This window comes from Pelobates fuscus, chromosome 5 (assembly GCF_036172605.1).
Source record: "Pelobates fuscus isolate aPelFus1 chromosome 5, aPelFus1.pri, whole genome shotgun sequence".
Classification (NCBI taxonomy): domain Eukaryota; kingdom Metazoa; phylum Chordata; class Amphibia; order Anura; family Pelobatidae; genus Pelobates; species Pelobates fuscus.
The window spans coordinates 166465143-166486870 of NC_086321.1; the positions used below are offsets into that span (position 1 = coordinate 166465143).

Here is a 21728-nt window from a genome sequence, read left to right on the forward strand (position 1 = left end):
ACATGTTAGCTCCTTCAGTCTAAGGCAAAGAATTCCTTAAAGTAATGGACAACGAGTTTCTTTCAGGAAGATTCCAATAGTTGGGTAGCACCCCTACCCTTTCGCTACCTGAGAGAGAAGCTACTGAACACTACATCAAGCCATTAAAAGATTCTCCTCCTTAAAGCGTACCTTAAGCAGGAAACCAGAGATGGAAAGACATTTTGTGGACTTTATCCATAATATCTTTGATAGTGGTCATGCCGAACCCGCGCCTCCACTGAAAGGAGAAGAATGCTGGTACCTCCCTTCCTTCAGTGTGTATCACCCACGAAAGCCAGACCAAATCAGAGGTGTCTTCGACTCCAGTGCCCAACATGAAGGCATCTCACTTAACATGCTCCTCACAGGGCCCAACTTGAACAACAGCCTGATTGGAGTCCTAATTCGCTTTAGACAAGAACCGTAGCAGTGATGGCTGACATTCAACAAATGTTCCACTGCTTCATCGTCAAGGAAGACAACAGAAACTACCTCTGGTTCCTATGGCACAAGGACAATGACATCAACAAAGAGGTAATGGATTACCGAATGAGGGTGCATGTCTTTGGGAACAGCCCTTCCCGAGCTGTAGCAATCTATGTCAATGGAAACAGGTGCAACACCTAGCCAATGTGTTTTGGCACCACTGAAGAAAGGAGTACCTGCATATCCTTCAAAGCCGTTCCAAATGGCAAACACCCAAGCCCAACCTCAAAGTAGGCGACCTTGTTCTTCTGAAACATAGAGAAGTCTGTCGCAATGAGTGGCCTATGGGTCTCATAACAAGCGTAATGCCCAGTGATGATGGAAAGGTTGAGATTAAGATAACCAAAGGAGGTTCCACACGGACTTTCTCACGACCAATCACAGAATTGGTACTTCTTCTCCCAAGCGAGTGACTTATGCAAGAGTACCAGACTGTACGGTACTATGGTGGGGAGAATGCCGCTATAACTGTCAACTATGCCACTGTTGAAGCTCCACAGCTATAAACTGTAGACTACAGGACTTTAGCCATCTGTCATTGGACTTCACGTTTGGTTGTTCATTTACTGCATACCTTCTTTGTTTTGCAGGTATCTTGTATTTATGTTACACACACCAGTATTATTTCCAATGTTTCCTTCACTTACAGGTTAAAGTTGGACTTTTAGACATTTGGACTTATCTTTAGATTTCAAAGCCTATATATGTATAAAGATTTCAGGCGGGGAGTGTCATGCTACATGATATCGTTTTATTATAATGTACTGTTTCTTTAACGTTCATCTTAAGTTTGTCTCTTGGGCCACTCCGTAGTTTGCATGCTGCTTCGGTACTCCCCTCCCCCTCTCTTGTTCTAGTCCAGTGGTAGTCAACCTTTTTCTACCTACCGCCCACTAATGCATCTTTTTGGTTGAAAAAATGTCCTTACCGCCCACCAGTTTTCGCGCAAATGCGGAATATTTTTAAGAAAGGAGGGTGTTTTTAAAAAAAAAGAAATGTACGTACATTTATCTTTTTATTTCTACTTAATGCAGGTTTATAAGGTTTTTAACTTTATAACGTTTAATGAGAAAACAATAAAGTAAATTGAAATTACCTTTACTAGTGATTAAGGAGATCCTTGAGGTTGATGCTGCGAGACTAAATATTTGATATCTGGTTCGATTTTCGTAAGGAACAAACGAAGGTCTCTTTCAGTGATATTCAGACGACTTATGTTTGCGCACAATATGATTTCTCATTTGTGCGTCAGCTCATCTCCTCTCCCTCCTCAATTCCCCTCCCCACCTTTTTTCCCCCTTTTTTCTATTTTTTAACCGTCCTTATAGCAATGCCCAGTAGGAAGGCTGAGCTAGGAAGCCCACTTACTTACACGTGCCTGTCTGTGTCTTTGTATGTGTGCATGTCTGTGTCTTTGTATGTGTGTCCTGTGTGTGTGTGTGTCTGTATGTTATAGTGGACTATAGTAAGTGGGCTACCTAGCTCAGCCTTCCAACTGGGCATTGCTATAAGGACGGTTAAAAAATAGAAAAAAGGGGAAAAAAAAGGTGGGGAGGGGAATTGAGGAGGGAGAGGAGATGAGCCGACGCACAAATGAGAAATCATATTATGCGCAAACAGAGAAGTCGTCTGAATATCACTGAAAGAGACCTTCGTTTGTTCCTTACAAAAATCGAACCAGATATCAAATATTTAGTCTCGCAGCATATACATACAAACAGACATGCACACACACATAAGACATACATAGACACACACACGCAGACACACATACATACAGACACATACACACACAAGACACATACGACACACATACAGACACACAAGACACATACATACATACATACAGACACACACAGACATGCACACACACACATACAATGACACATACATACAAAGACAAGACATAAATACAATGACACATACAGACAGACAGACACACACATATATACACAGACAGACACACACACACACACACATATATACACAGACAGACACAAGACATACATACAAAGACACATACAGACAGACACACACACACAAAGACATACCTACAAAGACACACACAAGACATACCTACAAAGACACACACACAAGACATACCTACAAAGACACACACACAAGACATACCTACAAAGACACACACACACACATTATATTTAAGTCACCCTCCTGTTTCCTACCTTTAAGGTGCAGGAGGGTGACTTTCCCTGGGGTCCAGTGGTGGCTCAGGTGGATGGGAGTCAGAGTTCCCACTCTGACTCCCTGGTGTTCCTCCCGCGCGGCTCTCAGTTTTAGCTGGGAGGAGTGACCGGGGAATCACTTCCTCCCAGCTCTGATGTCATCACAGGGGGCCCGGTCGCGCTGTTAAAGCGCCCAGCGCTGACCGGGCCCCCTTACAATCCGCATCCATCGGGTGGCCCTGACAGCATGGGCCACCCGATGGACACTTTGGAAGGCGGCCCCGGCGGTTTACCGGGCGGGCCGGAGCCGCAAATGGTCACGGCAGTACCCAGTCGCACGGGTACTGCCAGCTCGCACCCGCCCGCCCAACCTGGAAATCCCTACCGCCCACCTGGAATCCTGAAACGCCCACTAGTGGGCGGTAGGGACCAGGTTGACGAACCATGTTCTAGTCTATGCTGTACATTCATATGTGACTAGTGGTATCTCTCCTACCTGTATGGAAGAATTGTTCTTTTACCTGTTGTAACTGCACATTCTACAGATCATATGACGAATAAACATTGCCAGATCTTCTTTCATGTGAGTTGTGACTGAGTAAACTATCTGGGAAGGTGATTTGGTATGGATAATCTCATCAGGGCAATGAGCACCATGTGCTCCTGAAAAACACATTCATAGCCTTTGCAGCCGGTCCAGAAAAAAAAAAAAAAAAGTGGTCACAGTACTTGGATTAGTTCATTAAGTCTAATTTAATAGTGGTTCTCCAACATAAAATAAAAAATACACCCCTCCCCCCCCCCCCCGCTCCAAAAAAATAAAATTTAAAAAGTTTATCCAATATTCTTACCTCTAACAGCATCCTGCAAATGGAAATAAAAATAATGCGAAATCTGCATTACTATATAGAGTGGCTTGCTTAACCCCTTAAGGACCAAACTTCTGGAATAAAAGGGAATCATGACATGTCACACATGTCATGTGTCCTTAAGGGGTTAAAGGATCACTCTAGGCACCCAGACCACTTCAGCTTAATGAAGTGGTCTGGGTGCCAGGTCCCTCTAGGATTAACCCCTTTTTTTAATAAAACATAGCAGTTTCAGAGAAACTGCTATGTTTATAATAGGGTTAAATCCAGCCTCCAAATCCTCTAGTGGCTGTCTCACTGACAGCCGCTAGAGGCGCCTGCGTGATTCTCACTGAAAATTACAGTGAGAGCACGCAAGCGTCCATAGGAAAGCATTGTAAATGCTTTCCTATGCGACCGGCTGAATGCGCGTGCAGCTCTTGCCGTGCATGCGCATTCAGCCGAAAGGGAGGATCGGAGGTGGAGAGGAGAGCTCCCCGCCCGGCGCTGGAATAAAAGGTAAGTTTTAACCCTTTACTCTCCCCAGAGCCCGGCGGGAGGGGGTCCCTGAGGGTGGGGGCACTCTCAGGGCACTATAGTGCCAGGAAAACGAGTATGTTTTCCTGGCACTATAGTGGTCCTTTAATCTGTATTAAGAGATGCATGCAAGGCATTAAGAAAAATACATATTACCTCAAATGGTTAAACAAAAAAATAAAAAATAAATTGTCTCACTCAATTAGGAATATATATATATATATATATATATATATATATATATATATATATACACACACACACATACACATATATATATACACACACACACACACACACACACACACACACCGTATTTTTCGCTCCATAAGACGCACTTTTTTTCCCCTCAAAAGTGAGGGGAAATGTCTGTGCGTCTTATGGAGCGAATATTAAGCTTTACTTACCTGTCTTGCAGCGTTGGCCGGCAGCACAGGGCGCACCGCGGTAGTGGAACTTGAATTTCATGTTCCGGTTTCCGGCGGGACTGAAAGGAAGTGTGCACAAGCTGAGTGCGCACTTCCTTTCAGTCCCGCCGGAAACCGGAACATGAAATTCAAGTTCCACTACCGCGGTGCGCCCTGTGCTGCCGGCCAACGCTACAAGACAGGTAAGTAATTATGGGACAAGGGGAGGGGGACAGTATGGGAGAGAAGAATATGGGGAGGGGGTGGATGAAGTCTATGGGGAGGGGGTGGATGAAGTCTATGGGGAGGGGGTGGATGAAGTCTATGGGGAGGGGGTGGATGAAGTCTATGGGGAGGGGGTGGATGAAGTCTATGGGGAGGGGGTGGGTGAAGTCTATGGGGAGGGGGTGGGTGAAGTCTATGGGGAGGGGGTGGGTGAAGTCTATGGGGAGGGGGTGGGTGAAGTCTATGGGGAGGGGGTGGGTGAAGTCTATGGGGAGGGGGTGGGTGAAGTCTATGGGGAGGGGGTGGGTGAAGTCTATGGGGAGGGGGTGGGTGAAGTCTATGGGGAGGGGGTGGGTGAAGTCTATGGGGAGGGGGTGGGTGAAGTCTATGGGGAGGGGGTGGGTGAAGACTATGGGGAGGGGGTGGGTGAAGACTATGGGGAGGGGGTGGGTGAAGACTATGGGGAGGGGGTGGGTGAAGACTATGGGAGGGGGGGACACTATGGGACAGGGGAGAAAAAAAAATATTCTGTACAAACTGTCCCATAGTAAGAAACACTATGGGACAGTTTGTTCAGAATATTTTTTTTCTGGGTTTCTTCCTCTAAAAACTAGGTGCGTCTTATGGTGAGGTGCGTCTTATGGAGCGAAAAATACGGTAATTTTTTTTTTTTTTTTTAACACAAGCTCGTCGTTTTGGCTGAGCAATATCAACATAAGAACAACAAATTGTCCCAATAATGGTACGAAGATTTGCTTCATCACAAACATATTGGATTGGAAAAATACGCTAGTGATTGTAAAGGCTGTTTCTGTGATACACCCACTCAGGACCAGCTGCTGGGACTTCAAATATTTAATGCTGGAACATGCAGCAGACCGCTTTCTGGCATTAGTTTCATGGGATTTTCCTTCATTAGAAAGCAGAAAAAACAAAACCCATACGGAATTAAACAAAACAGACAAAACTGCAGCTAGAGAAGGTATTATAATCCAATGAGGCAAATACTGCAATAATAGACAGCTCATAAATCAATATTCTTTTTTTTTTTTTTTCCTTTTTTTTTTTAAGGATTAGTGAGCAATTAAGTGTGATAAAGTAAATTTAGGCAAGATTAAAAAAAAAAAAAAAAACACACCTAACAAAAAGGGAACGGTCATTTCTCTGGACTTTATACCATGGACTAAAAGCACCTTTAACTTGGGTTAACCTTTTCTTTCATGAGCTGCTCCATTTTATTTTAAAGACAGGGCACACATTGCAGACAGAGAGCAGAAATAGAAATATTGTTTAACCCCTTAAGGACCAAACTTCTGGAATAAAAGGGAATCATGACGTGTCACACACGTCATGTGTCCTTAAGGGGTTAAAGGGATACTCCAGGAACCAAAACAACTTCATCAGAATTAAGTTGTTTTGGTGGAAGGACACTTACCTCAAGTGGTTAAACATCTGGAACAGTTCAACCCCAGAGTTGCCTCCAGTGCTGGTCTCTACTGCTCCCCTGGCAGCAACCGGCTTCTGAATTTTGAGATACAGGAAGCGTGGAGAGCACGGGCATTACTGATTGAGAGCAGTCATGTGATGCTCTCAGCCAGTGACTCCCCATTGACAAAAACTGGCCTCAAGGTTTAAAATCCCTTGGGGCAAGTGTATCTCTGGGGGCCTCCTGGCACCAAGATAACTTAATTTAGAAGTTATTGTTTTGGTGCGTTCCTTCAAATTTTTCTGTATGCGGACTACAGGTACAAAATACAGATGGTGATTAACAGGGAGCCAAAGATGGAGGCACCCAGGTTGCCTCATGTGTGTTTGAGACAACAACTATTTTGCATATTTGTGATGTTGGAGATTCTTTTCAGGGGGGTTGAATAATAAATGAGACTGGAGAAGTCATAAGTTGCATTTTCAGTTGAAGCATTTGTTGTGTTGAGCTATTTCAATAGGTTTGGTTTAATTTGTTCATTGCAAACAGCTGAAAGTCTGCACATTTTGACATTAAACCTTATATTCAATGGGGTTTAGATCATTTTGATGTGTACATGCCATCTACAATGCACAAAGAAAGTACAGTGTGTAGTTTTCTCAGTGCCTGAAAAGGTGACATAAGCCATGAAAATAACTCCAATATAAATATCCAAGCAAAAAATGGCATCTAATAGATTTGGCCCTGTGACTTCCACAAAAAACAGTACATGGTCAGGTTTATGTAATGTCCTTGAAAATGGAAGTTCTCTTTAAAAAAAAAAAAAAAAAAAAAAAAAAACCCACAAATAAAAAAGTTTACAAATGGGGTAGGCATTTGAGATAAAGTGGCTGGACCAATCACCTCCAGACACGGCTAGAATAGAATACTCTTGGTTGCGCATATGGTGGAAATGTTACGATCTAGGCGGCCATACTCTCTCAAAAGGGGACATAGGCCAAGAAAAGCACTTTAAATTAAAATTTCCAAGTATTAAGACCGCAATGGGAAAGCCTAATATTTAATCCCTGTAACTTTCCAAAACCTGTAAAACAGTTGTATTTGTATGTGAAAATAAGCTTTTCCAGCTGTCCACCCCTAGGAAAGCATTGGATTGGCTGAGAGTCAATTTTGATAATCATAGCCAAATAGGCAGAGCCCGCACAGTGCTGGAATACATTTTATTTTATTAAAATTTTTAAGGGAACAAGAGGGAAGACAGACACTTAAATAGTTTTTAACACTATAGATTCAAGAATATACACATTAGCATTCCTGACTCTGATGTGGGATTATTAAAAAATCTTTATCGTACTTGTATTGAATTATTGCACTAACTCCATTTTAACTTTATACTGTGATGATCCTCCATTTTGTCCTCCTAACCTGACTTCTTCAATCCTCCATTTTGTCCTCATAACCTAATTTGTTCATTTTAAAACTACCTTACATGACAGAATTTCCCAGCACATCTAATACAATAGACAAAGACTGTATTTTCTATAAAGACATGATTAACACAGGAATCGCTGACTTTTCCTTAACTTGCAACATAGTATAATTTGAAGGCCATGAGAACACAGTAGTAATGAAATGTTCTATTCATAAGAGACCTTGCACCTGGCCACGAGGCCTGAGATCACCGACCGTGTAAAATGACGCTCAAGACCCCCTTGTCCCCACCCGTATCCAGAACAATCCCACCTCTTGGTGGGTGGGCACGGGACTAACCACTTAGTCTTTGAGCCAATTAGTAATATTAATAGGAGGACACTAATCCCGACACTTCACAATTAATCCAATTAATGATGTTTATTTGCTGATATTCTAATAATCAATGATGACGCAAAATGCTTCTTAAAAGGGCCTGCGCGCCCGCTTTTTAATCACTTGCCAATAAATTTTCTCGAAGTTATTTTAACCTGAACCTTGTGTGTCAGACTTAATTACTTCAGCGTATATACGCAATTCAATTTTATTGATTTGGACAGGAACAGATAGACATTTAAACATTTTGGTTTACTGCTAAAAAGTACCATAACAACTTGGCGCCCAACGTGGGGCATCGGGCTATGTCCGGCCGGTGAGCCGTCCTAAGGAAGACAAGGGTGGACGGAGGAATCCAGGGGGAAGGAAAGGAGATTGATCACCTCCAGGTACACGGTAGAGACTTCTGCAGAGCCACCGGTATGTTCCGGCCCCTTTGATTGACCCGTCCACGTGTCTGTGACTGCTTCCCGGGAGGACATCAAAGACAGGTAATATCTTGCCCGGTGCCTCGTTACTCACTTGTTTACCTGCATTTTAGTCTGTTGCCTGGGTGTGTTTGAATTGTTTGCCTGTTTCCCCATTTTGAGATAAAGGGGGGGTGGACCTGCAGGGGATTTGCCTGGGGTTCTGTCTTGCTTGTTTTCCCCTTTTTGGGATAAAGGGGGGTGGACCTGAGGGGATTTGCCTGGGTCTTCTGTTGCCGGTTTTACAGCCTAGCTAGCGTTTTGGTAACCCACAGCTTCGGCTGAGGGGAGTCCGGTTTTGGTAACCCACAGCTTCGGCTGGGGGGAGTCCGGTTTTGGTAACCCACAGCTTCGGCTGGGGGGAGTCCGGTTTTGGTAACCCACAGCTTCGGCTGGGGGGAGTCCGGTTTTGGTAACCCACAGCTTCGGCTGGGGGGAGTCCGGTTTTGGTAACCCACAGCTTCGGCTGGGGGGAGTCCGGTTTTGGTAACCCACAGCTTCGGCTGGGGGGAGTCCGGTTTTGGTAACCCACAGCTTCGGCTGGGGGGAGTCCGGTTTTCTTTGGTAACCACAACCCTGAGCGCTGGGGCCGGTGGAATTCCAGTTTTCTGTTTTATTTGTGAGGGGGGCTTAGTCTTGTGGCAGGGGACTCTGTTTCCTAGGGGGATTCAAGTGGGCATTGCTTGTTTTCCGCATCACGTGGTAGTGAGACTTATAAGTGGGTTTTATAGGGGCACTACGGGAGTGAGGATAGAGGTGGCCACATTCTTGTGGACTACTGTGCAGAGGGAGGCTGACGGAACTCGGACCGGTGTCAGTTGTTTTCCGTGGCCGCTGGTAGTGAGACTTATGAAAGTTGTTCTCCGAGCGGAGACACTACGGGGTTGAGGGAGGTGACTTTGGAGTAAGCACACGAGTAAAGGAAAGGAATTACTGTTGATTTCATTTGAACTGTGATGCATGCACTGTATTTCAACTGTATTGTTGTCTTGTTTGTTTAATGAGGAGTCTCATGAACTCCTGTGTCTGTCTCTAAGGATTTTCCTTGCCTTTCATCTTTTCTACACTTCCTATATTGTTATACTATCCACTCCCATTCCTCTTAAAAGAGAAGTGATTGGTCACACACTTCTCACCTCGCTCCAATCCGTGTCTACCACCCCGGGTAGGCGGATTCAGTGACTGGTCTACGTTTTGGGAAGACGCACCTGAGAAAGTCCCACGGTTCTCGGGTGGCAGTCGAGCATTGTAGACGTTCCTGTTCAATTTTCCTTCTCTCTCTCTATATCTAGGACGCTGGTATAGGGGTAAAGAGACTATGGGACAGGATTTAGATAAGCCCAGTAAGGGCTGGTTAGCATGTGATTTAGTAGAGAACAGAGAGGGTGAGGAGATGGTTAAGGTGTTGAAAGGATTGCAAAAGTATGTAAAATTGCTGTACCGACATGTGGAAGATTGCAACCAGAAAGCTGGCGCAAGTTACTGGCAGAAATGAAAGGCAAGCTTACAGATAATGATTTATTAAAGACTGCTGAAGCATGGTACAGAGTAGCGAAGGCTATTCAGCTAGAAGGTTGGGTTGAGGAAGAAATAAATCACAAAGGTGTGAAATTGTTTGTGTATCATAAGAATTGTGTTGCTGGAGTTTACCCTCAGCCAGCGCCCCAAAATGGCGCCCAGGGGATGTCTATCCCCAAGGTTCAGTCAGCAGTAGGTCATAGCCAGCTGACTATGTTCCCCACTCCCAATACTCCCGAATCCAATCCCATCACCTCCCCTGTCTGCCCGGTCCTGAATTCTGATGGATCCTTCTTTACCCCTTCCCCGTCTCTAACAATCCCATCATCCTCATCCATCCCCACGCTACCTTCCATGCCTAATCCTAACATTTCATCTGCCATTTCCTCCCTGCAATCCCTCTCCGTCGCTAATCCCCTCCCATCAGCATCCGCCCAACTAACTACCCCTCCCTCCCTTGCTCCGACTCCTCCTTCTGCACCCATCCCCACCAATCCCGTCCTGTCCCCTCCCATAACCAGCTCCACCCCAGTCCAATACCCTACCTCCTTAAATGTACCTACCCACCCTACTCTTCTGCCCTCCCTTGCCTGGCCCTACCCCTTCCCATATCCCATGGCCCTGCCCTACCCCGGTTACCCTCCCTTTCCCCAAGCCGCTCCCCAGGTTCCGGTTATGCCCAGTCCGGCTCAGTCTGCCCCGGAAGTGCCCATATCGAACATGGCCGCCACTTCTTCCCTTAATCCTAATGCAACTCCTTTTCCCGCCTCCAATATGGCGGCCCCCAGTTCAGCCCTGATGCCGGTAATCCCCGGTGATTACCTGTCCCCAGGTCATGACTCGCTAGCCACCCCTGCATCTGGGGCTCCTTCCCATCCCCCGATCCTTTCACCTCACGCAGGCCCTGCACCACGTAAGAGAGCCAATATCATAGAATTTGATGACGAAGAGGAGGACAGGGTGTCCCATGTCTCATCGGAGGTTGCTGCGGGAGCCTCAGCTCATCGTTCTATCGATGATCCCTTCGGCCACAAGGGTCGGGGAGAACGGGCCCCTCCTAAGTATGTTGCTTTTAACCCCACTCAAGCTAGTGCTTTAATGAAATCACTCCCTGACCCAGAAAAGCAGCCTATGCCCTTTTACCGAGGGATAGTTCAAATTCAAAAGACTTATTCCGCCGCATGGCGTGATCTACTGAGCATTTGTGCTATTAAAGCAGGGGATGCATATTGGCCAAGCATGGCCCGACACCTCAGTACAGATCTGCTCGGCAGTGACATTGATTACCCCATCCGGAGTAACTTTTTGCAACCAATTAAGAGATTGGGCTAAGGACAAACTTGCAGATCAGGCTGCTGGCCTTACTGATGTTATACAAGATAAAGGAGAATCAGTGGAAAGGTTTCATGCAAGACTGTATCAAATGTTCACAGATTTGGGATTTGATCTTACTGACAAGATTCATTCACAAATGCTGTCCGGTGCTTTTGTCCAAGGTGTCAAAGACCCAATACGCAAGGGAATTATCGCTGCCCGCCCTGAATACAAGGTTGTTCCCCTGGATACTTTACTCCTAGTTGCTAGGGGCCTAGAGTCTGCCCAGACCCCCAGAAGGCCAAGCTCTGCTCCTCTTATGGTGGCACGCACTACCCCTATTCCCAAGGGTACCAGACCAGAGGATGGTGTTTGTTTTAATTGCAAGGCCAAAGGGCATTTTAAAAGTGATTGCCCGGAACCCAGGAGAGAGCCAAGAAAGCCATCCAGGCCTGCCCCGGCCCCTAAGGCCGAGAAGGAGGTTCCAATAATTGAGGAACCAGATGATTAGGAAATTGGCAAGCCTGTGTCATTAACCCCTGTTATGGCAGTGTCTACAGGGGATAAGGGGGGGCCACTTGCTACAGTGACTTTACCCATTGAGGGCCAACCAACCACATTTCTTGTTGACACAGGTGCAGCCCGAAGTGTTCTGAGAGAACAAGACCTGCCAGACCCATCTTTCCTGTCCAATATTGATGTCTCTTGTGTTGGAGTGGATGGCCAGCCAAGACACAGCCCTTTAACAACTCCACTACGAGTTGGCTCTAGCCTGCTTGCTCGTTTTGTGGTATCCTCCACTTGCCCAATTAACCTGTTAGGTGCTGATGTTCTCTCACGCCTGCAAGCATCCATCACCTTCACCCCAGATGGGCAAATAGAAATGACTACACCTCTATCTGAATCAGACACCTCAGCCTTGTGCTCCTTGCCTCTGATGCTGCATTTGGAAAAACCCCGTGAGAAAGCAGCAGAATTAAGGTCCAATTTCCCAGAGGTATTAAAAACACAGGTGCCCGCCAAGCTATGGTCCTCAGGCCCAGAGGACATAGGTCACCTAAATGTTCCCCCTGTGGTGGTAAAGCTTATTCCAGGAGCTAAGTTACCAAGAAAGCCACAATATCCATTAAAACCAGCACAGGCTGCTGCCATTTCTATCCACATCAAGGCACTCCTGGAGAAGGGTGCCCTGGTAAAATGTAAATCTGAATGCAACACCCCATTATTTCCTGTGAAAAAGAAAACTCCAAAAGGTGAGCCTGAGAAGTACAGGATGGTTCAGGATCTCCGTGCTGTCAATGAAGCTACCGTCCTGGACACCCCTCTTGTACCAAATCCCCATACTCTGCTCTCTGGAGTCCCACCATCTGCAAAATTTTTCACAGTAATTGACCTGGCCAATGCCTTTTTCAGTGTCCCATTGGACCCTTCCTGTCAATACCTGTTTGCTTTCACTCATGAGATGCAACAGTATACCTGGACTGTCATGCCCCAAGGGGCACAAAATTCTCCAAGTCAATTTGCAAAGGCCATGGCCACCATCCTTGACCCATGGCAAGCTGAGCACCCAGAAGTTGTTCTGCTCCAGTATGTGGATGATTTGTTGCTCTGTGGAGATGATATACCCACTACTGAAAATTGCTCAATTAGTCTCCTTTGCTATTTGGCAGAACAAGGATGTAAAGCTTCGCTCATCAAGCTCCAATCCTGCCAACCTTCAGTGATTTTCCTTGGTCATTGCCTATCTCAAGGTACCAGACATCTTACTCGGGACCGGGTAAGAGCTGTGCTGGACATCCCACCTCCAAGGACTTCAAAGTCTCTTCATGCCTTCCTAGGCCTCATTTCCTACTGCAGAGCATGGATCCCAGAAGCCTCTCTGCTTATGCAACCTCTCTATGATGCCCTTAAGTCTGACCCATTCTGTTTGACCAATGAAGCTCTGGACAATTTCAATGCTCTAAAACGTGCCATTGCTTCTGCTCCTGCCTTGGGCCTACCTGACTACTCCAAACCTTTCAAATTATTTGTCTCCGAAAGACAAGGCCATGCAACAGGAGTTCTCACCCAAACTAATGACTTAAGAGGCCGCCAGAGGCCTATTGGATATTTCTCATGTCAACTGGACATTGTGGCCAGAGGGACTCCTTCCTGTCTCAGGGCTGTTTTTGCTGCAAGAGAGCTCATAGAAAGAACCTCAGACCTGGTCCTTGGCCACCCTCTGGTTGTTTTGGCCCCTCATGACATTTCTGCCATCATCAACCAAGTCCAGCTCAAGCACGTGTCTCCAGCCAGACACCTACGCCTCCAATGCCATCTTCTTCTACCTGACAACATTTCCATCCAAAGATGTCAAGTTCTTAACCCATCCACTCTTCTTCCACTCCCTGAGGGGGGGTATCTATTATGGATTTATCACGGATGAAACCTACATTTACCTGCTCTGTGGATGTATCAAGAAAGTCATGCATCCACATTTGACATTTTATGAAGATGAGAAGCCTCTCTGTGAAGGCCCAGATTACGCCTTCTGTACCATGTGGTACAAACCAAACATTACTCCCGAACCTTGTTATGAAGATGAGCTTTACCACTGGACTGATGTGAAGCTCACTGCTCAAGATTTCTATTGTGACTCTGAAGGCAATAGCATGGTCTTGGTCCAACTACCTCAACAACTTAACTACCTCTACCGCCATTGGGATACTGCTATCCCACATATTCCTGTTACCAAATTGAAGACAAGGTCATGGAATGATCTTGGGCCTATGGCGAAGCTATGGGCCACCATGGATGAAGAACAGCTACAGGAAAATGGTATTGCCAAATACCCAACAACTGACCTTCTGGAAGCATGGCCACGCCACTTCCTAGAAAAAGAATTTCAAGATCTGGTCATAGTGAATGATTATGACCCTGAAACACCTCATGACTGTTTTGAACAGATGAAAATGGAGACAGTGCACCTACCAACTGTGCATGAGAATCCATTACCAGATCCAGATTTCACCCTGTTTGTGGACGGTTCAAGATATGCTGATGAAGAAGGAAGATATCATACAGGATATGCCGTAACCACAACAGATGAAGTTATCAAATCATCATCCTTACCGCCAGCAATGTCTGCGCAAGAAGCCGAATTACAGACTCTGACTTCAGCATGCAAAATTTCCGAAGGAAAACGTGCCAACATCTATACAGATTCAAGATATGCTCTGGGCGTGGCACATGACTTCGGCCTAATTTGGAAGACAAGAGGATTTCTTACCACCGCCGGTACACCAGTCAAGCATAGTACTGCAATCAAGGAGCTAATGGATGCCCTCCTACTCCCTAAAGAAGTGGCCATTTTGAAGGTAAAGGCCCATGGGAAATTGGATACAGATGAAGCAAAGGGCAACCATTTGGCTGATCAGGCTGCTAAGCTAGCAGCCAGGGATCTGCAGGAAGTGGATGAAGAAGTGTCCGGACAAGAAGAAGAAGAAGTCCCTATTTTTGCTCTGCAAACTCTTCCTACAGATTTGCGAATTTTGCGAGAACAGCAAGCTGCAGTCACTCCTGAAGAAATCCAGAAATGGAAAAAGAAAGGAGCTGTCCAAAAGGACGGAGTATATTACAACAACTTCAAATTTTGTCTTCCCAAAAATTTATATCCAGCAGTTGTCCAATGGGCACATGGGCCTGCACACCTGTCAAAGGAATTGATGGCCGCCCTCATACAGAAGTATTATGAAGCACCCGGAATCACAACATTGATCAGCAGCTTCTGTAAGGCCTGTGTCATTTGTGCAAAATGCAATCCAGGAAGACCAATTAAGGTGCCTGCAAAACACCTGGCAAAGCCCATGTACCCCTTCCAGAGAATTCAAATTGACCACATCCAAATGCCCAAGAGTGGGCCCCATGAATATGCACTAGTCATAGTGGACATGTTCTCAGGATGGCCAGAGGCCTACCCAGTGGCCAATATCACTGCAAAAACAACCGCAAGACGCCTACTTACAGAGATAGTATGTAGGTTCGGACTCCCAGAAGTCATTGAAAGTGATCAAGGCCCAGCTTTCACAGCGACAGTGACTAAAGAAATTTGGACTGCTCTAGGGGTGACTCTAGCCTTCCACACCCCTTACCACCCACAAAGTAGTGGTAAAGTAGAGCGTATGAATGGCACTCTAAAAGCCAGAATGTTAAAAATGTCACAAGAAACAAAAATGCCCTGGCCAGAAAGCCTGTCAATAGCTTTATTTAGTGTTAGGCACACACCTAGAGGGAAGCATTCACTGTCCCCATATGAGATTCTATTTGGGACAGCACCCAGACTAGGTTGTTATTATCCGCAGCAGTTACAGCTCCAATCAGATGTTTTAGTAGACTATGTAACTGAACTCGCAAATGCCTTAGACAAAATACATGCCCAAGTTTTCTCTTCAATTCCAGATCCCGATTTGGATACAGGTACCCATAACCTGCTTCCCGGAGATTGGGTTCTGGTCAAAAAGTTTGTGCGGAAAAATACCCTGGAACCAAGATTTGACGGTCCATTCCAAGTTCTCCTGATTACCGCAACCTCCGTCAAACTGGCCGGTAGGCCAAATTGGATCCACGCTTCCCATTGCAAGAAATCTCCTGCCCCAGAGGAAGCAGATACCGCACAAGCATGTACCTCTGGTACACCTTCTCCTTAATTAGCCTCATAAAGGCCCAGCAAGTAGCCATTACCAAAGATGTTAGTGGGTACACCTTCTGGTATAATTCATCATGCACCCATGTGGCTACTTATACCTTTGATTATTGTGATATTGTAGAATGCCCATTTCCCACATCACAAATCCAGAGTATCTATAGAGATATCCCTCATTCAAAAGACCCATATGTTTGTGTAGTTGACAAACAATGGGGGCACAATTGTAATCATTGGGGGGCGGCGGGATGGAATGCCGGGCCTGCCTGGGGTTACAAACCAAAAAGTGCCTTATCTAAAGTAGATGACCATGGTAGATCCCTTCTCCAGAGAATGACTTTGAGAAAGCCTGGGGGGGTACACCAATGAAATTAATCCTTAATATTGAGCATCCAAGCCCAACAGATGCAGACCAGTATGTGATGGGAATGTATTGGAAAAAGGGTTCCTACCGTAAATTAGGGCATTTCTACCTCAAAGATATGTGTAACTCTTCTGAGTGGCAAGGGGCCACCCATATGGTCCCAAACCCATTAAAACCTCATATCCAGACCTTTCAAGACATGATGGCCATTGCTAACCCCACCTTTGAAGATACCATGGCCGCTGAAACAGGTTTTAATGATGTAAATTTATGGTTAGAATGGATGAAATATAATGCTAATAAGCATAATAAGACCGCATGCTATGTGTGTGGCGGTGCCCGGCCTCACCTGGGTACTGTACCTCTAATCCTGCCAGTAGATGTAGAGGAATGTGTTTTAAGCCTTTTTGCCTATCACTATAATTTTAACAGGTCCATATGTATTGCATGGACAAAGGAGTATCCTCTCCTAACCAAGGATGTCAAACCCCCAGATGGTATTACCGTGTATAAAGGTAATTACACTTGTTATGCTAATTATGATGGAATTGGTAAATTCTTGGGTAACTTCTCTAAGGGGTATTGTGCTACCTACAGAAATGTCTCTATGAACTTGTTGCAGTTTCACACCAGGTCATTAGGGGATATTTACTGGTTGTGTGGGGATTTACAATTAAGATCCAGAATGGACAAAGAGTGGTGGGGGGAGTGTACTCTGGCTAAAGCCATTATGCCTATACATATCATCTCTGACACACACCTCGTCACCCATGAGTCCAGGCACACTAAGGTTAAGCGTGACGCCCCAGTGAAAGGAAGTTTTGATCCTCATGTGTATATTGATGCCATTGGAGTGCCTAGGGGGGTGCCCAATGAGTTTAAAGCAAGAGATGAAGTTGCTGCAGGATTTGAATCACTTTTTGCCATAGTTACCACAAACAAGAATTTAAATTGGATAAATTACATTTATTATAATCAACAGCGTTTTGTTAATTACACCAGAGACGCCCTCCAGGGGTTGGCCGAACAGTTGCAGGCCACATCCCAAATGGCTTTCCAGAATAGGATGGCCCTAGACATGATCTTAGCCGAAAAAGGAGGGGTTTGTAAAATTTTGCCCGACACCATGACATGTTGTACCTATATCCCAGAAAACACAGGCCCTAATGGTAAAGTTACATTAGCCATTGAGAAATTAAATGACCTGTCTGAAGAGTTAAAAAGGAATTCTGGGATAAAAGATCCCTGGGAAAGATGGTTTGGTTGGATGACAGGATGGCAAAAGGCTTTAATGCATATTGGTATGGCTATACTAATTTTTCTTTTTATCTTTGCTCTTCTCTTTTGTTGTATCCTCCCATGTCTGAGAAAGTCCCTCATGAAGACTGTTGACCAAGCGGCACCCACTTTCACTCATCTTGAAGTTGATGACCAAGATTTCCAAGACATCAACTCACCCTGTCTGCCGCTGCAAACAATCCCTTTTGTTGATAAAGTGCAGGAATTCTAGGAAGGGACTAGCTTAGGGACAGCATCTGTCAGTGAATGGTAAAGGCCCCGTGTGGAGAAGTGGTGGGTTAGCTGCCATGGGACACCCATGGGTGTGAAGCGTTCGAGAGCCATACTGACGGATGAGTTAGCCTATCAGGGTCAGATCTAGGGACAGTCTTGCACTTTGCATTAACACCTAGCTAGCGGCCACGGGGTTTCTGTGCCTTTGGGTTAACACGTCTTCCTGGTACTAACTTAATAAAGTTTTATCTCTTAGAATCTAACATTTCATAGGGGGGACTGATGTGGGATTATTAAAAAATCTTTATCGTACTTGTATTGAATTATTGCACTAACTCCATTTTAACTTTATACTGTGATGATCCTCCATTTTGTCCTCCTAACCTGACTTCTTCAATCCTCCATTTTGTCCTCATAACCTAATTTGTTCATTTTAAAACTACCTTACATGACAGAATTTCCCAGCACATCTAATACAATAGACAAAGACTGTATTTTCTATAAAGACATGATTAACACAGGAATCGCTGACTTTTCCTTAACTTGCAACATAGTATAATTTGAAGGCCATGAGAACACAGTAGTAATGAAATGTTCTATTCATAAGAGACCTTGCACCTGGCCACGAGGCCTGAGATCACCGACCGTGTAAAATGACGCTCAAGACCCCCTTGTCCCCACCCGTATCCAGAACAATCCCACCTCTTGGTGGGTGGGCACGGGACTAACCACTTAGTCTTTGAGCCAATTAGTAATATTAATAGGAGGACACTAATCCCGACACTTCACAATTAATCCAATTAATGATGTTTATTTGCTGATATTCTAATAATCAATGATGACGCAAAATGCTTCTTAAAAGGGCCTGCGCGCCCGCTTTTTAATCACTTGCCAATAAATTTTCTCGAAGTTATTTTAACCTGAACCTTGTGTGTCAGACTTAATTACTTCAGCGTATATACGCAATTCAATTTTATTGATTTGGACAGGAACAGATAGACATTTAAACATTTTGGTTTACTGCTAAAAAGTACCATAACAACTCTACAGTGCTCCTTTAAATGAAAGCAGTAAGTTATGATTGAACAAGCCTATAGCTTAAATTCTAAGTTTGGTTTTGGGCTTGTACAATTGGCTCCGTCTTTAAGGGGTTAATACGGTGTTCCTTGCCAATGTCTACTCGTAAGCTGACTGTTAGGCTTACACACACACTTTCAAATTCTAGTAACACTATATTATAGGAATAGCTTTGCCACAATTAACAAGGTGTCAAGTGGTTTTCAATCATGCTGAGTGTTATGGATGTTGAAGGTTTTTTAAAATAAAGACAAATCTAAAAAGAAAGAAAGAAAAAAAAAAAAAAAAAAAACAACAAATATACATTTTATTTTCCCAGGCAAACTTGACTTTCACAGTGGTTAAAAGATCACTATAGATTCAGGAACACAAACATGTATTCCTGACCCTATAGTGTTTAACCCACCATTTAGGTGGCTTGCCCCCCCCAGCCTCCTTATAAAAGTATAAAACTCACCTTATTTTCAGCGCCGCGCGGGTCCGCCGTCACCGTCCCCTTTGTAAACTCAAAAGGGCAGATATTTAGCCGATCCAATGCTTTCCCATAGGGAAAGTATTGGATTGGCTAAAATTGGCATGGGGCGGGGCCAAATGCATTGAATCAATGTATCTCTGAGGAAAATTCAGAGTCTCCTTGCAAAGCGTGGGGACGCTGAACGGCAGGGCTGCTTACTGTGCAGCCATGAGCCAGGAAGCACCTCCAGTGACCATCTAAGGAGTGGCCACCTGGAGGCTTTCCCTAGGGGAAATGTAAGCACTGCCTGAAGGGAGATATACTCACCAGAACAAATACATTAAGCTGTAGTTCTTGTGAATATATAGTGTCCATTTAAACAACCCTCCGGTCCGGTTTATGAACAGATTTCTGGACCAATGGTTTGTATTGACCCAATATATTTATATAATGCTATCATATCCCCTCGGAGGCACTGTTTTTCCAAACTAGAGATTTACATTTATTAACCTTTCTTCATAACAAAATTCTCAATTTTTTTCCCAATGAAATCCCAACAGTCAAAATTATATTTAAAAAAAAAAAAAAAATACAAAAAACTTTCAACATGTACACAGTCAAATCTTCAAAGAGTACATGTGTTACATTTTGCTGAAAGTTTGTCTGATCCGTGTGCCATGCATAATAGACTTCTTACTCTCACTTCACATGTTGGATCGCAGAATTGATGTGCAATTCTGCAAGTCAACATGTGGAGGGAGAGTAAGAAGTATGTTCTGTATGCCTTCTTCAAAAGCAGTCTAATGAAAATTTCATTTTGTAGCCCACTACACCAGGGAGAGGGGTGACCATGATGCCTTAAAAGGATCACTATAGGGTCAGGAACACAAACATGTATTCCTCACCCTGGGCCCCTCATGCCTCCATAAATATAGCAAACTCTTACGGTATTCCATCCAGAAGCTGTAACTCTGCATGCTGTTAGACTCAGAGAACAAGCAGTCTGCTGACACCGTCAGAAGTGGTAGTCTGATCCAATCACAATGCTTCACCATAGGATTGGCTGAGACTGACAAAGAGGCAGATCAGGGGCAGAGCCAGCATGATTCAAACACAGCCCTGGCCAATCAGCATCTCCTCGTAGAGATGAATTGAATCAATGAATCTCTGTGAGGAAAGTTCAGTGTCTGCATGCAGAGGGAGGAGACACTGAATGTTTGGATGCATTTTAGGCAGCCATGACCCAGGAAGGATCTCTAACAGCCATCTGAGGAGTGGCCAGTGAAGTTATCACTAGGCTGTAATGTAAACACTGCATTTTCTCTCAAAAGACAGTGTTTACAGCAAGAAGCCTAAGGGTAATGATTCTACTCACCAGAACAAATCCAATAAGCTGTAGTTCTGGTGACTATAGTGTCCCTTTAAGGCAGGCCTGCAGAACATACAGCCCCGCTAGCACATGTCCAGTATAGGGCCTGGCCGGATGCTGTTGCACTTTAACAGCACAACAGGGCCCCTTGCTTGTCGGCAGCCTGAGAGTGCTGCAAGTCACTTCCCCTCAGAGACTGGAGTCCTGCGGGAGGGGGAGGAGGCAGCCAGGTAAGACTGGAGCCGCACGGAGTGAGAAAAGAGGACTTTATAAGCATGAAGTACAGCAAAATACACAAACAGGTAGTAGTCACACTATGAATTAATGCCATTATTGGCCAGTAAAAATACCCTTGGCTGGGTTGTTTTGTGGTCTAGTCCATTACATTAGAGCATTTAACCATCTGTGTTCTGAAACTAAAATCTAAAGATAAACCCCCCCCTTTAAAAAAAAAACAACTCCCTCTCCCCCCAAGAACCATAACTACAGCTTGCTATAGTGATTATGGTTCCATGAGTGCCTTGATGCGCCCCCCCAAATTGTAAGTAGTCTGTTTTTGCATGGATTTACTTTCATTGAGTAAGAGGGGCATTGCTTGTTGCCCTCACTACTAATGCAAGAAATAGAAAGCAAGAACTTACATTAGTTCTCCTAAGCCAAGCACATAGCTCATTGGCAGACAGCACCCACTAACAAATTCAAAGTAATAATGAATAAAATAAAAAAACAACACTAGATACTCCATATTAAGCACCTTTTGCATTATATGTTGAGCGCATAAATCCAGGAAAACATTTTTGTAGTAAAGCTAATGTGCAAGTTCAGGATGTCTTGCAATGAAAAGTACGCCACTGCTCACTTCCTTGCCAGGTTAAAAAAAAAAAAAAAGTATGGTACATTTAACCAATAATATCATAAAAGAACAAGGAGTCACTAAACAGATGTTTCCATAGACTTTGCAGCTTGGCTTAATACCAATCTACAATATCAAAGAGGTCACGATTTCACAGAATCAGCAGTCCAACCACCCACA

At 44.6% G+C, this 21728-nt stretch overlaps 1 protein-coding gene across 2 annotated transcripts in view; it reads right to left on the reverse strand.

The window, feature by feature from the left end:
- ASPHD2 (aspartate beta-hydroxylase domain containing 2) overlaps positions 1 to 21728 on the reverse strand; it is a 78556-nt gene that overhangs the window by 50689 nt on the left and 6139 nt on the right. The window lies entirely within an intron of this gene.